This window comes from Paramisgurnus dabryanus, chromosome 16 (assembly GCF_030506205.2).
Source record: "Paramisgurnus dabryanus chromosome 16, PD_genome_1.1, whole genome shotgun sequence".
Taxonomy (NCBI): Eukaryota; Metazoa; Chordata; class Actinopteri; order Cypriniformes; family Cobitidae; genus Paramisgurnus; species Paramisgurnus dabryanus.
The window spans coordinates 28090994-28106145 of NC_133352.1; the positions used below are offsets into that span (position 1 = coordinate 28090994).

Here is a 15152-nt window from a genome sequence, read left to right on the forward strand (position 1 = left end):
GGTCCCCGGTGCTTCTATCAACTTGTGAAAATGTGAAAAAGAACAGTCCAGTAACTAAGGCCTCTTACACACTGCAAACTTTTGGGAGTGATAGCCGCATTTAAATGCGGGAGTGAATCCCCTAAATGTTCGTTTCATGTCTGTACAGAACAAGACTCACTCAACAAAACGTAATGATTGACACAGAGATAACCATCGCAACATTTTGCTGTCCCGTGTGCTTATCACTTACAGCTTTGACCAAAATAATTTAACAGCGTTATGTTTTGCAATAAACCTCCATCTTGGCCATTTGTTACGTCTTGCAGTGTTACCAGGTGCTCGTCTTTGTTGTACTCACATACCGTTTTGGCGCTTAACCGTTTATGGCTTTTGGCTCATAAAGCTATCAAGTTTTTGGTGTTATTAAAGTGTGAAGATTCCGGTCCCAATATTTTGATCTTTGAGGTAAAGCATTTGGATTTATTTCTGTTTATTATTGGATTTTTCTTGATCGTGCAAGATCTGGCAACACTAGTCAGCAAACTCTCGTGCCTCCGTCATTTTCTGCACCGCGCATACAGAAGACTTTCCCCCATTCTACCCTTGTGAAAAAAAAGTGTGCTTAAGTGTACTTTTATAAAGTGTACTTATTACATAAATAATACACTTTAAGTATATACACTTAAGTGTGAATTAAATGCAATCTTTTCGGCGCACTGAATGCACATTAAGTGTAATTAATTTAACATATATCATATATTAAGTTGAAATAAAATGTAATAAGTTGCCATTAAGAGTGATTTTTTGGAACAACTTTATTGGTACTTTATTACAACTTTCTATCTACTTTCATAATTGCTTCTAGTGTTTTTAAAATATACTTAAAGTGCACTACACAATATAATGACATGAAATTAATGTGATTTAAAATGCAATTTAATGTCTGTTAACAATACTCTTAAGTGTGAATTAAATGCAATCTTTTCGGCGCACTGAATGCACATTAAGTGTAATTAATTTAACATATATCATATATTAAGTTGAAATAAAATGTAATAAGTTGCCATTAAGAGTGATTTTTTGGAACAACTTAATTGGTACTTTATTACAACTTTATATCTACTTTCATAATTGCTTCTAGTGTTTTTAGAATATACTTAAAGTGCACTGTTCAATCTACTGTCAAGCAATTAATGTGAAATTAAAAATAAGTTAATGTATATTAACAGTACATTTAATTACTCATTAAATGTAATGTTTCAAATACAAGTTTGCCAAATAAATTCCAATATATAAAATTAAATGCAATCAGTTGAACTGGGATTTCAGTGCAGTGAAGTGATTTCATTGCATCTTTCTACAGTATGTACTTTAACTACCTCTATTGTATGTGAAATATATTTATGTACTTCTCAAAATACTGAAAAACAAATCTAGTTAATTAAATATGTATTCATTTCAGTTTAATGCATTGCAAACAAACAAAAACCACAATGCTTACACTGACAATAAAACAGTTTGGTAGTCAAATTATGAATCAGATTTTTTGTTTTGCAAAAGTACATTTAATAAATTAATTATGAGTTGTATATGTCCAAACAAAAAAAAAACTCATTTTAATATTGTTAAATTGGAATCAAACAAACAACTATCAATATTGAATAATTACATCCCTTAGAAAAAAATAAACTCAAAGTTATAATTTTTTTACATTTTAACAGACAACTAAAAAAGAACTGTATGAACTTTAAATTAACAAGTCTTTGGTAGGTCACATCAGTCTAATGATAATTTATTAAATGTGTTTAGAAATATTGCCATGAAAGTGTACTTTCTTTATGTAGCGGGTATTAACTCACTTACTTATGGACCAGGCATAATTATAAGATCAGAAGGGTGCACGGTACGAAGGAGGAGGTAGCAGTGATAGTGAGCAACAAGCAGAGACAGAAGGTAAGTTGATTAATAAATTATTTTACTTTGAGTATTGAGAAACCTTTCTATTTCTTTCCTTAATCACAAAAAATAGTAACAACAATGAAAATACAATTAACTATATATACTATGGGTGCACGCTCTAAATTACTTCTCATTTACAGAAATCACAGTCACAATCAATGTACAAAGATGGTACAAATTATATATGTAACACACTGAAATCAGTATTCAAGTTCAAAGTTCTTATCAATTGGAGTATTGATCAGTCTTAAATTATCAGAATTGTGCTTCTGAAATGTTTCAGTTCAATAAAGTAAACAAACAAAATAAGGAAACAGTTTCTGAAATGTATCCTCTTACTTGTCTGAAGAAAAATATTTAAAATAGAAAATTGTCCTTTCCTCTAGATTCGTGATCCAATCAGGTCGAAATGGGAGGCTCGCCATCAATTAGGAAAATCCAGCTCAAGGAATGTTCATACAAAGGAAAAAACATTCAATATTGTGTATCAATAATGATTAAAATTATACATAATACAGGAAACAAATAAAATACATACATAAGTGCCATCATCATAATAAATGACAATTTAGACAAATACCTGTCCATTCACGTGTTTCTCTCTCTTTTTGTCTTTCACAGGCACGTGCAACCAAAATGGCGTCAGCGAACAGCAGTGAACACAACGCACCATGTGGTTTTACATAATCACACTGCAATGAACAATCCAACCCATATAACATCACAATATAACACTATTTTGTCTCGTATGGATTAAACAAATAAAATGATATGACATTTAAAGTGTTGACATTCGTTTTTATGGCTAATTATAACATTGGTAATTATAACAAACTCACCAGGTCAAAATGAAAGCTCAAAAAGTGCTCAATCCACACAATCACGCTGTATCATTGAATATATGCAAGTTAAATTCTGATCTCTTCAGTTTATATGAACTTAAGAGTCATATTTAATCAAATTAAACACTCTCGCGTTAGATCGAGTGTCTCTGTCGCTCTGCATCTCTCCTCTGAACTGACCCTGCTGAAAAAACCAGCTAAAACCAGCTTAAGCTGGTCAAGCTGGTTTTAGCTGGTCTCCCAGCCTGGTCATAGCTGGTGTATCATGCTGGTTTAAGAGGGGTTTTGGCGACTTTTTTTAGCTGGTCAGGCTGGTTTTAGCTGGTCAGGCTGGTCTTGGCTGGTCAGGATGGCTGGTCTTAGCTGGTCAGGCTGGCTTTAGCTGGTCAGGCTGGTTTTAGCTGGTTTAAGCTGGCCAGGCTGGTTTAAGATGGTCTTAGCTGGTTTAAGCTGGTCGGGTGGCTGGTCTTAGCTGGTCAGGCTGGTTTTAGCTGGTCAGGCTGGTTTAAGCTGGCCAGGCTGGTTAAAGCTGGCCAGGCTGGTTAAAGCTGGCCAGGCTGGTTAAAGCTGGCCAGGCTGGTTAAAGCTGGCCAGGCTGGTTTTAGCTGGTCTTAGTTGGTTTTAGCTGGTTTAAGCTGGTCTTAGCTGGCCAGGCTGGTTTTAGCTGGTTTAGGCTGGTCTTAGCTTCTCAGCCGGCATTTCAACGTTGAATCAACGTCAGGTACCAACGTTGAATCAACATTGAATTACCTTTTGGTTTTGCAAAGTGAATCAAAGTTGACTTCACAACGTTGTTTCAATGTTGATTTCACAACATTTCAATGTTGTTTCGACGTCACACTTTCAATAAAGGTGAATCAAGGTTGATATCGCGACGCAGTTTTAACACACTTTTTAACACTAAATATAAATTTTTACTTAACATTTCAATACTCACCAAATGATTTGCTGTACATATCATGTTTTTAGTGTAATTATTACAAGAATGCAATTTGCTGCTCATTACCTACAGTACAACCCCATCCATAAAACTAAACACCTTAAGTAGTTTGAATTTGAATGATGGCATGTGCCTACCCTTTCTAAATAAACATAAAAGCAGCTGTTAAAATTGATCTTTCTTTCAAACAGGTTTCCAGATAGTAGTGCAGAAGTGGAATATTCCAAATACAGAATAAAAACATAAAATATGAAAACAAAATAATATTTAAAAGTAATTTTATTCATCTGAATAGAAACAAATATTCTAGGAAAACTGCAAATATGAATTTTGTTGTAGGTTTAGCTCACAGTCTTCTTATGGCCACCAACACCCTTCCATTCTGGCTCATACTGTACTTAAAACCTGATGACAGCATCTAAAGAGAAAACAAAGTTATTTCATTTTCCAAAAATTATGCATTTTAAAAAAAATCTTATTGCACATCAGGGTGTGTGTGTGTTCTTTAATAGTCTGTCTAGAAACATAGCATAGCCATCTGATGAAGGAAGAAAGCTGTTGTGTTTACAAAGGGGACAATAAGCTTCAATCAAGATCACTACAGTGCAATCAGAAAGTATTCAGGGTAGACCCCTTTCACATTTAAATTTTAAGGTGGTTGCATGATACTGTAATTGTTTAGATATTTTCCTCATAAATCTTCAATACATACCCCATGACAAAGTAAAAACTGAATTTTAGAAACTTCTGCAAATGTATGAAAAAATAAAACTGCAATATTATATTTACATTATACATATTCAGATCATTTGCATCAATATCTGCAATTTAGCTCAGCTGCCTCCAATTTCTCTTGATGGTTGCTGATGGGTTCGCATAAACATATGAAGATATTTTGAGGAATGTCTGTAACCAAACTGACCGGAAGCACAATTGACTTCCATAGTAGGCTAAAAGAATACTATAGAAGTAAATGGTGCTTCTGATCGCTTTGGTTACAAATCAATCCAGGAGTTGCAAAGATTGCTGTGTCATACCCAAAAAGACCTGAGGCTGTAACTGCTACTTCAAAAGGTGCTTCAACTAAGTACTGAGTAAAGTAAAATAATTTAAACCCTCCCCCAAGAGATGCTGAAGAGAGCAAACATTGACTGGTTGCTTTACGTGTGGGTCAAACAGCCTTTTGTGCAGTCACTTACCAATAAAAGCTAAGATGGACTCCAGACCTTCTGCACTGTCTGTGAAAGACTTCAAACTCGCCCAGACCAACAAGGCATCTTGTTAGAAAACATCTCGACCTGATCAAAAAAAATTTGATTAGGAGATGTTCTGGTCCTATTTTTAATATATGTTTTACAAACTTACCACAGGTGATCTGGCAAAGCAAAGACTTCCCAAATCTCCTCTTCAGGCTCATCTTAGCTATCATTGCATTTGATAAAGTTCAGAAAAAGAAAAACATATTTCATTATTATACAATCATAAATGTATGTTTTGGTTAGAAATACAAAAAACTGTGGCCCAAGTACAACTTTGAAAGAAATAAAGAATGTTTAAATTTTTTCTCATGGTACACTGTCACTTCATTACTTTTTGAGCGGTACAGATTTGGGCATCTGGAAAGACACATGACTTCACCTCTGTGTATTTTATCACACTTCTTCAAATTGCATGGTAATCTGCCTACAATAAAAAACAAGTCATGGCCCCTTTTCAAAAGAAAATATAAATTGTGAAATACAAAACACTGCATCTTAGTTATTATGATTAGTAGAATTTGATCTGAATACAAAACAAATACTAAAAGCATTGTAATGTTGTAGGGGAGATGCTTCAAAAATAAATTGTAAATTATTGATTTCTATTACAAAATGCTAGCTTGGTGGTGCGTTACAATGGTGGGTGGTAGCTCATGGACATAGCCATCATTTAAAAAATTATGATTAAAACCATAATACATAAAGATACTAAAAATGCTGTTATGTACACCACCACAAAGACCAATTTTATATGTCAATTTGAAGCCTCTCTTAAACTTGTGTCAACATCCACTCTGAACTATGAATTAACTTTTGTAAGGGTTTGAAATATGTAAGCCTACATACTGTAGAAGGAATAGTGACATACAAAAGAAATGAATTGCTGTGCTGAACAATAACCATTGTATCCTAAATGATTTTCTTATATTTTCCTAATGACAATAATAAACCAGATATGCACTTTTTGAGCACTTATGTTTTGGATGCAAATATAAACACAAAGTAATACTTACTCTTCAGCCAATGGAAAACATCAAAACACAACAAGAAAATGGCCTGTAAAGAAAAGTGAACATAAATATACAATAGTTATTAATCCAGAATTGATGGCTTGTGTTTAAATTCTTAACCGTTTTAACAGGCTACTGTAAACTGTGTGCCAGTACTGTAAGTTAAATAACCTTACATTTACGCGTCAAACCCTACATTTAAATAAGTTGCGTTATAATTAACTAAACAATGTCAAATAAATTTGAAGAACGAGGATAACACATTTTTATAGAAGGTAAAGACAAATAAAAGATCTGCACTACACTAGCTCAGATGCGTCACGAGCTCAGTCGCATCAACAGTCAACATTAAAGTTCAGAATATTTTAGTCATATCGAATTAACTGTTACTAAAAACAAAATAAACATAACTGTGAACTTATTTTAATGACTTAACCAGGAATTAATAAAAACTTACCTTAGAATTTGCCATAGAAATGAAAACTGTCGTCTGAGGTAAACGGTTAAAATCCACTTTGAACTCACGAGGACGGAGGCGCGCGCCCGCAAATACGTGTGTTCGACTTCTTGCTGCGTTGACAGGTTGATAACGTCAATGTACCGCGAGAGTGTAATTTCTTGACTCGCTCTCGCGATACATTGACGTCATCAACGTATGATGTCGGTTCTCGCAGTGCTGCATCTAACACGTGAAAGACTTGTTAGAACATGACTAATAACCATAGCAATTAACACATAACAAAAGACAACATGTAAAAAAAAAAAAACAATAAAGATGGTAAAAAGATGTCCCACGTCCAGACTGAACTTAAAATTAGAACAATAAATATTTCTTGTATTAAAATAAACAGAAATATTGTGCTTTTAAAACATAGCTTTTTAGATCTTCACCCGGGGTGGGTTCAATTATTTCATAAGCATGCATGCACATTTTGTTCTAAATGGACAGAGCTTAAAAAAAAAAAAAAAAATATATGGTTTTATTATAATAAAAGTGTAGTAACTGGTTTTTGATTTAACAACAACAACAAACATCAAAAGAAAATTATCTGCTAAGATAATAACAACCAATGATAATTTGGGGGCCCATTTGGGATGTGGTGTGAGTTTGCCCTGCCCACACTGTCCCACAGTATACCCCACAGTGGGCCTGCATGGGCATGTTTTGCTTATATTTTAGACATTGTGATGAAAATATAATAAAAATAAAACAACCATAATAATGCTTAGAAAAAAATTATCCAGCCTAATCCATCTCCTGAATTCATATGGAAATTACATGCCCCACCAGTGTTAAAATCAATCAAATAGTATACATAAAATATTTTTAGCTTCTTAAACATTATATAATATGAGCAACCTAGAAAAATATTTACCAAAAAGTCACTTGTTTTGGAAGGGAAAAATAAAGATACAAAGATGATTTATTTGCATGTGTCTAATATATTTTTAACTTGATCAATTACTTTTGTTAAATTTTAAAAATATAAGTATTTTCATTAAATGAGTTTTTAAATTTTTATCTAAAGGATTCACAAATAAAAATGTCATAAAACAACCGTTTACCATTCACCGTACTGTCATTATTTCAACCAAATTTCAACGTTGATTTTTAAGCATTGTATTAACCTTTTGCAATCGTTTACCATTCACCATTGTTTCAACATTGTATCAATGTTGAAAAAACAACTGAGGTTATTTCAACCAAATTTCAATGTTGAAGGTTGGTCATGCCTGCTTGGTGGTCAGGCTGGCTTGTCTTAGCTGGTTTAAGCTGGCCAGGCTAGGAGACCAGCTTGACCAGCCAGGCTGGGAGACCAGCTTGACCAGCCATAATACCAGCCTGGCCAGGCTGGGAGACCAGCTTGACCAGCCTGGCCAGCCTGGGGGACCACCTTGACCAGGCTGGGAGACCAGCTTGACCAGCCGTAATACCAGCCTGGCCAGGCTGGGAGACCAGTTTGACCAGCCTGGGAGACCTGCTTGACCAGCCTGGGAGACCAGCTTGACCATCCTGGCCAGCCTGGGAGACCAGCTTGACCAGCCTGGCCAGCCTGGGAGACCACCTTGACCAGGCTGGGAGACCAGCTAAAACCAGCTATTTCCATCTTAAACCAGCTAAAACCAGCCAACCAGCTTATGCTGGTTTAAGCTGTTTTTTTCAGCAGGGGAGACGCGATCCGAAAGCAAAAAAGGGGCGGAGCTTACAATTAAACACTCCGATTGGTTTACTCATTTCAGATTTATAATTCAGATTGAATTATTCACATGTATTTCCTCATTTATAAAATAAATGTAGATGTATGAATAGTCTCTATTATATTTAAGCACACTTTTAAAATAATAATATTTAATTATTTAACCAGGGTTACATTTAAGTAAAACTAAATTAGACAAAGTGCATTTTTAAAAAGTGTAATTAGGTATGTTAAGAAATATTGTGATGAAAGTGTACTTACTATAAGTTAAGCTTAATTAGACAGTATTAAAAAGTGCATTTTTAAAAGTCCACTTAAGTGTGTTTATAAATATTATGTTGAAAGTGTACTTACTATAATTTAAAATTAATTAGATATTATTACAAAGTGCATTTTTAAAAAGTGTCCTTAAGTGTGTTAGTGAAATATTATTATGAAAGTGTACTTACTAAAAGTTGAAATTAATTAGATATTATTACAAAGTGCATTTTTAAAAGTGCACTTAAGTGTGTTTATAAATATTATAATGAAAGTGTACTTACTATAATTTAAAATTAATTAGATATTATTACAAAGTGCATTTTTAAAAAGTGTCCTTAAGTGTGTTAGTGAAATATTATTATGAAAGTGTACTTACTAAAAGTTGAAATTAATTAGATATTATTACAAAGTGCATTTTTAAAAGTGCACTGAAGTGTGTTTATAAATATTATAATGAAAGTGTACTTACTATAAGTTCAAATTAATTAGATATTATTACAAAGTGCATTTTTAAAAGTGCACTTAAGTGTGTTTATAAATATTATGATGAAAGTGTACTTTCTTTAAATTAAGCTTAATTAGACATTATTAAAAAGTACATTTTTAAAAGTGCACTTAAGTGTGTTTATAAATATTATGATGAAAGTGTACTTAATATAAGTTAAAATTAAATACATATTCTTACAAAGTGCAGTTGTAAAAAGTGCACTTAAGTGTGTTAATAAATAGTGTCATTAAAGTGTATTCCATTTAATTACGCTTAAGTGGTCTTTAATTTATATTATATTATATTATCAGCAAGTGCACTTCTCAAAAAGTATACTTTTATTATTTTAAGCACACAAAAAGTATGCTTTCAATACACTTAAGTACACTAATTTTTCACAAGGGTAGGCATTTCTTTTTTAAGAAGAAAGACCATGATTCACATTTTAACACTTCATTTACTACATGTTGTTCATTTCGGTTATGTACACACTATGCAGTTTCTGTAAATGTGGCTGTATCTACCTGCATTTTGCGGGAGTTAATTTGGTTTTAAAATGCGGTTGTCAGTCCCGTAAATGACTGAACTGTGTGGGTACAGAACAGGATTAAGCATTTAAAGGTGAAGTGACAACCAAATAATTAATATGCAGTGTGTACCTTAGTTTTGGCAAACCATTCTCTGCAAGCATGTGAAAAACCAGATCATTGAAATTTGTCTCTCCTTGTGATGTCAGAAGGGGATAAAACCGCCCCTTAATCTGCACTATCCAACCACCGCACTGCCATTTAGTGCAGAGATCAGCTCATTTGCATTTTAAAGACACACCCCAAAACGCAAATGTTTCCTCACATTTACAAAGTTCCAATTTTAACATGCAATAATACATTATCTGTATGGTATTTTGAGCTAAAACGTCACATACGCACTCTGGGGACACCAATGATTTATTTAACATCTAAAAAAGTTGTGTGAAATGTCACCTTTTAAGAAAAGCTTATACTTTTACAGAATGTCTTTACATCATGATTTTATGTAGAAAACAGTAAATCACAAAAGATTACTTAAGCTGAGTTTTCATAGGTCATATTTATGTGTGTATACACCAGCTTTTAATCTGACAGAATTTTTGTGCAACAGCCTTTTCTTGTTTTCTATTCAATTATTAGTGAATGTCTTCTAACAAATACACTGCATGAGTGGGCAGGGTTTTTTTCTACGATTGAGGGACAGAAAAATTGGAAAACGTGGTCACCAAGGGCACTCTTTGAAAAATAGCTGTTGGGTACATGCGAGAACAGCACATGCAGAGCAACCATGTTGATTCCTTCAGTGTGTGAACTGACCTGCTGAGAGCTGCCAGACATGCACAAACACACAGAAATTCACTGTAACTTTCAGACAGGTGGAATCACAATTTATCTACTTCCTGTCTCCTATTAAAGTAGAATACAATACACATCCTGTCTCCTATTAAAGTCGGTGTGTCATGGGAAAAAAGGTTATTCAGAGACTAATGGTGTACTGCTGCTTTGGCATGCATGTATGCGGATGTTAGGTGTCACTAACTCTTGTGTGTGTGAGTCACACTTTGTGCATCATAAATTTAGACTGCAAGTAAACTCAGAGGTTATTGCTTAGAGGTTGTGCTTTCATATGTCAGGAGACTTCTCGGTTAAGTTTCATCTCTCTATCAACTTCTCACGTGTCAAAATGACAATTTTTATAGAGAGACAAATGTGAGATTACAAGTCTATTTCTCGGGAGAATATCTAAGAAGCAGAAGAAAAAAACTATTTCCACTTCATTTAACCTCATTGCAGTCTGGGATAAAAATTCCGATATTGGGTAAGTAAGGAATAATTGATGACGTGAGGAGGGTGTGCATTTTTTTTTAAAGGGGACGGAGAATGAAAAAACATTTTTACCTTGTCTTTGTTGAATAATGGTAGTCTACCCGCATTCACAAACATACAAAAAGTGCTACACATGCTAAACATCTCAGTCTCATAGTAATTCCTCTTTTAGAAATGTCAGCCAGAAAACGGCCCAATCTGAAAAACTGATGCTTATGACATCACAGGCATCTCACTGCCCCTCTACTTTAAAAATACTTGGCTACATTTTTTTGAGTGGCATCAAAGTCAGCCAATCAGTAATGAGATTGCAAGTTAAGCCAGTAGGGGGAGCCAAATAGGTGCAAAAACACTTGTTTAAAATCCCCCACCCTAATAGAGCTATCTGAGAGAGGTTTTTAGGAAGCTTCTAAGGCATTACAGACCCAAACAAAAAAAAAATTTGTCTACATGTCACATCACAGAACAAGGATAAATACCCCGATCAATTATTCTATGTCACCTTTAAGTCAGTTATTACGCTTATACCACAATTACCACAAACATTTGCTAAGACATTGCTCTGGTGGTTATTGTAAGACATTTGACAGGTCAGGTGTGCATTTTACAGAAAAACACATGTGGAACATTTCTTAACCAATCAGAATAAAGCATTCAACAGCCCTGTAAATCAAATTTTCTTTTATATAAAATATATTTTACACACCGAAAAGGTGAATAAATAAGCCTTGCATTCATGTATAGGACAAAACTTTTTTCTTCACCCGAGTGCCTCTCACGTAAATAATTAGATTTTGATCGCTTACGTTTCTTCAATGCCACAGAAAACCACCACAGATTTATTAATGCCATCAAAATTAGTAGTACAGAGTAGATGAGGAAAATTCTGTGTGTATTTAAAGCGCTGCCTTATTATTTACAACGTGTGGAATGGTGCGCTATGATTGGTTAAGCGGATTTATTGCATTCTTAAGAGAAGGAGAACTGGCGTTTGTCGCGGTTTGGAAAAAAATTGAGAAAAGATGACATAATAACACGGCGGATATCAGTTTTTGAGTAAAATTAAGAATTTACCTTTTAATGCTGACCTGATACAATACTGATTTTGGTGTATAACTCCTTTTTTAATTTTTTTTATTGTATTTTGATACCAAATTCTTAAAATATACCAGTGCTATGACTGGTTTTGTGGTCTAGGGTCACATTTTTTATATTTTTACATGTCATAAGTTTGGTCAGTTTTGCCAAAGCTGACAAAGAATGGATAATTAAAAAAAATTATATTGTTAGGACTAATTATAGATTGGTCCTGTGGTGTCCCTGAATATCTTAAAACTGCAATAGAGAGATATTAACAATGTGCAATTTAAAAATAAAACTCATTTATTTGCAGTGTACAATGTATGCATGTATTTCTTGTGTCAGGTGTGATAGTGACCTTTATATGATAACACCAGCTGCTTTATATGGCCACATGTCTCCCAACACTGAGGCAAAGGTTCTCCTGTTCTCTCCTGCCCTAACAAACATTTCCTAATGAGTGAATTACTGTCCTAAATTTTCTGCCCAGAAAAGCAGCTTGCATTTATAAACCCATATGCTTCTATCTGGTCCTGTATGAGCATGCCTGTTTAAAGTATCAGTAGGGATAGTTGTTACAGTATGGTGGGAGAGTGTAAAGCCATGTATACCTGAAGTGTCCTGACAAAAACTCCTGTAAAACTCCAGATCTGCTGATGTTTAAACAGTTCCACAAAATCTGCATACTTCAACAACACGTGCATTTTGTTTTGTAAGCTTGCTCAGATTTTTTCGCTGAACCTGGATATTTGCATCAAATTTACATGAGAAAAAGAACAGTGTGCCGGTTTGTACTGTTGTTAACTCAGCTGAAAACTGTCACATAAGGTCAAAACTGTCTCCTGGAATTTTAGTACTTCTTAAATATAGCTCGCATTTAAATTCAACAAAACAATTTGGAAGTTTCACTACAGATAAAGATTTTTTCCTCAGTATTTCTTTATTTTTTTCAGTAAAATATGTGAGAAAATATATGAGAAGTTCAGATGCAAAATCTTGCTGTGTCTGAAAAACTGCAAAACCCTTTAGTGCATGCAAGCTTTTGTCAGAAACCTCCATTTCAAAATAAAAATGCATTTACCTGGACAAGACACAGTGAACAGTTGCAAAATCACTGAAGATTAAGCTAGAATCATTGCAAATCATAAAAGTCAGAATGTAAAAATGGAGAAACTGAACCACACATTAGGGGGGGCTGTGATTCATGTCACTGCCACGTTCGGATTGTATTCAGGTCCAAGTACTCACAAGGGAACCAAGTTTGAATGTGATCCACGGGCGCACTGTCACTGATCCAATTCGTCTTCTGTGCACTTAGAGGAGTTTGCTAAAAAATCGACATAGATTCTGGCAACAAACAGGTATTTCTGAATGACCTAATGCTGGGGTAAAGCAGATTTGAAGCTTAAGTATTTGATAAACATACCGTACAGTATAATACGTGCCAGGCTCGGACTGGTAATCTGTACAACCGGGCAAATGCCCGGTGGGCCGCTCGACATGTGGGCCGGTGGCCTCCGAGATTTATTTTTTTTTTCATGCCAAAATGTTTAAGTTATTTATTTTCGGCCCGTCATGTATAAATGCAGTTGCATTTGGCTTTGGGGGCGGGTGATAGGAAAATATTTTCGGCTTCTTCATGACAGGTTCAGTGTGTGTTACGATCGCGCACCCATGCCCCACCCCTCAAATGGATTTGTCCAAGCAGCCGCTGGGTTTATGTGGAAATATACAGTGATGATAGCGCATCATTTAGCCTTGCACTTAAGAAAAATCATTATGGACAACAGAGGCTCCAAAAAGAAGAAATGGGGAGCGGAGAAGATCCGCGAGAAAAAGTCGCCCAGGTATATTAACAACCGCCCAAATATCTGGCATAACTTTTTTTTGTTCTTCCGTGATAATGACACTATTTGATAATGACATTTGAGTGCGAGCACGTGTCTCTTCCAACGAGTTCGGTATGTGTTCGCGTGCTCTCTGTTTCTCTATGAATTGGCCGTGAGCCGAGGCAAGTTCAGTGTCACGTTGTGTCCATGTTTCTGAACTTGAGCAGAGTTGTATGCATTAGAGGTCTTCACAGAGGACCCGTACAGTTCCGGGTCTATGTTTTAAAGGGGCAGTTGGGTCTGGGTCGGTCCCAGTTTAATTATGCTACTTCGGGTCCTGGGTCTGATCGACCAGTCAGCGCTAATGCGTAAAAGCTCTGGTTTCTATGGCTATAACAACTGGCTCTTGTTTTGAAAGTCACAATGCACTTCTTTCTTATATTTTTATAAATATTATTAATTAACCATCTTTGCTTTCTGAGCAAACATTTTAGATATAAGAGATGGTAATCTTTTAATCTGCTAAAGAGAAATATAAAGAGAGGCACTTTTACTGCTTCTGCTCTATCTAATATAAAGTGAAGAAAGCTACATAAACCATTATAACACCGGTCACATTTATATAGACCTGCACTGTCTATCATTAATATACTTTACATATTATTGTATTCAATAGAGTTTGATAAAAGTGGTCATCTAAACAAGTATTGTTTCATATAACAGTGCAAAAATAGTAAAGTGTTTTTGTGGTGCTTCGACAAACAGTGTCAGCTTTGTTCATGGCAAAGAGAGTTTGAGGTGGTTGAATTTTAACTATACTGTGAAATTAATATAAATGTTTAATAAATCAAAGCATTGGGTTAGAGGGGCGATTTTGGTATCGGTGGGCTTGTGTGTGGAGTGGGGGGGGGGGGGGGTGTCGTCGGTCCAGTGGTGGGCCGTTCCACGAGGAAATTGCCAGGGCTGAATTTTGTTCCCAGTCCGACCCTGATACGTGCCAACTGAGAGCATTCAGTTAATATCAATATCTTATTTTTCTCAGGTGGTGTTTAGTGGTTTTTCCATCTGAGATCTTAACTCTTTCACCGCCAGCGTTTTTAAAAAAAGTTGCCAGCCAGCGCCAGCGTTTTTCTTGATTTTCACCAAAGTTTAATGCCTTCCAGAAAATTTTCTTCTTTAAATACATAAACATACAATATACCAAATGAAAGAACAGACCCTCTGCTTTAAAAAAAAAAAAAAAAAAAAAACGTTTCATCCTACCTTCAGTTGTTCTTTTGTAATCAGCTTTTGAATATGGGTAGGTTTCTGCAAAAACACCACATTTTGAGCAAAAAGCAGAGATAATTCCATTTTTATGACGGACTTTTCATAGAGATCCCATTCAGAGTGATCTTTAAAACAGACACGGACATGCAGCCGCTTGCCATAAGGCAATACTTCCGGGTT

General features: G+C 34.9%; 2 long non-coding RNA genes across 2 annotated transcripts; both read right to left on the minus strand.

The window, feature by feature from the left end:
* Positions 1-1940: 1940 nt before the first annotated feature.
* On the minus strand, positions 1941-2953 carry LOC141280877 (uncharacterized). The gene is made up of 3 exons (XR_012335200.1): positions 2781-2953; positions 2522-2633; positions 1941-2383 (listed from the first exon to the last, which is right to left on the minus strand). It is a non-coding gene; the product is annotated as an uncharacterized lncRNA (long non-coding RNA).
* Positions 2954-3984: 1031 nt separating this feature from the next.
* LOC141280902 (uncharacterized) lies at positions 3985-6583 on the minus strand. Its single transcript, XR_012335247.1, has 5 exons — positions 6450-6583; positions 5996-6038; positions 5089-5145; positions 4923-5021; positions 3985-4141 (listed from the first exon to the last, which is right to left on the minus strand). It is a non-coding gene; the product is annotated as an uncharacterized lncRNA (long non-coding RNA).
* Positions 6584-15152: the final 8569 nt, after the last annotated feature.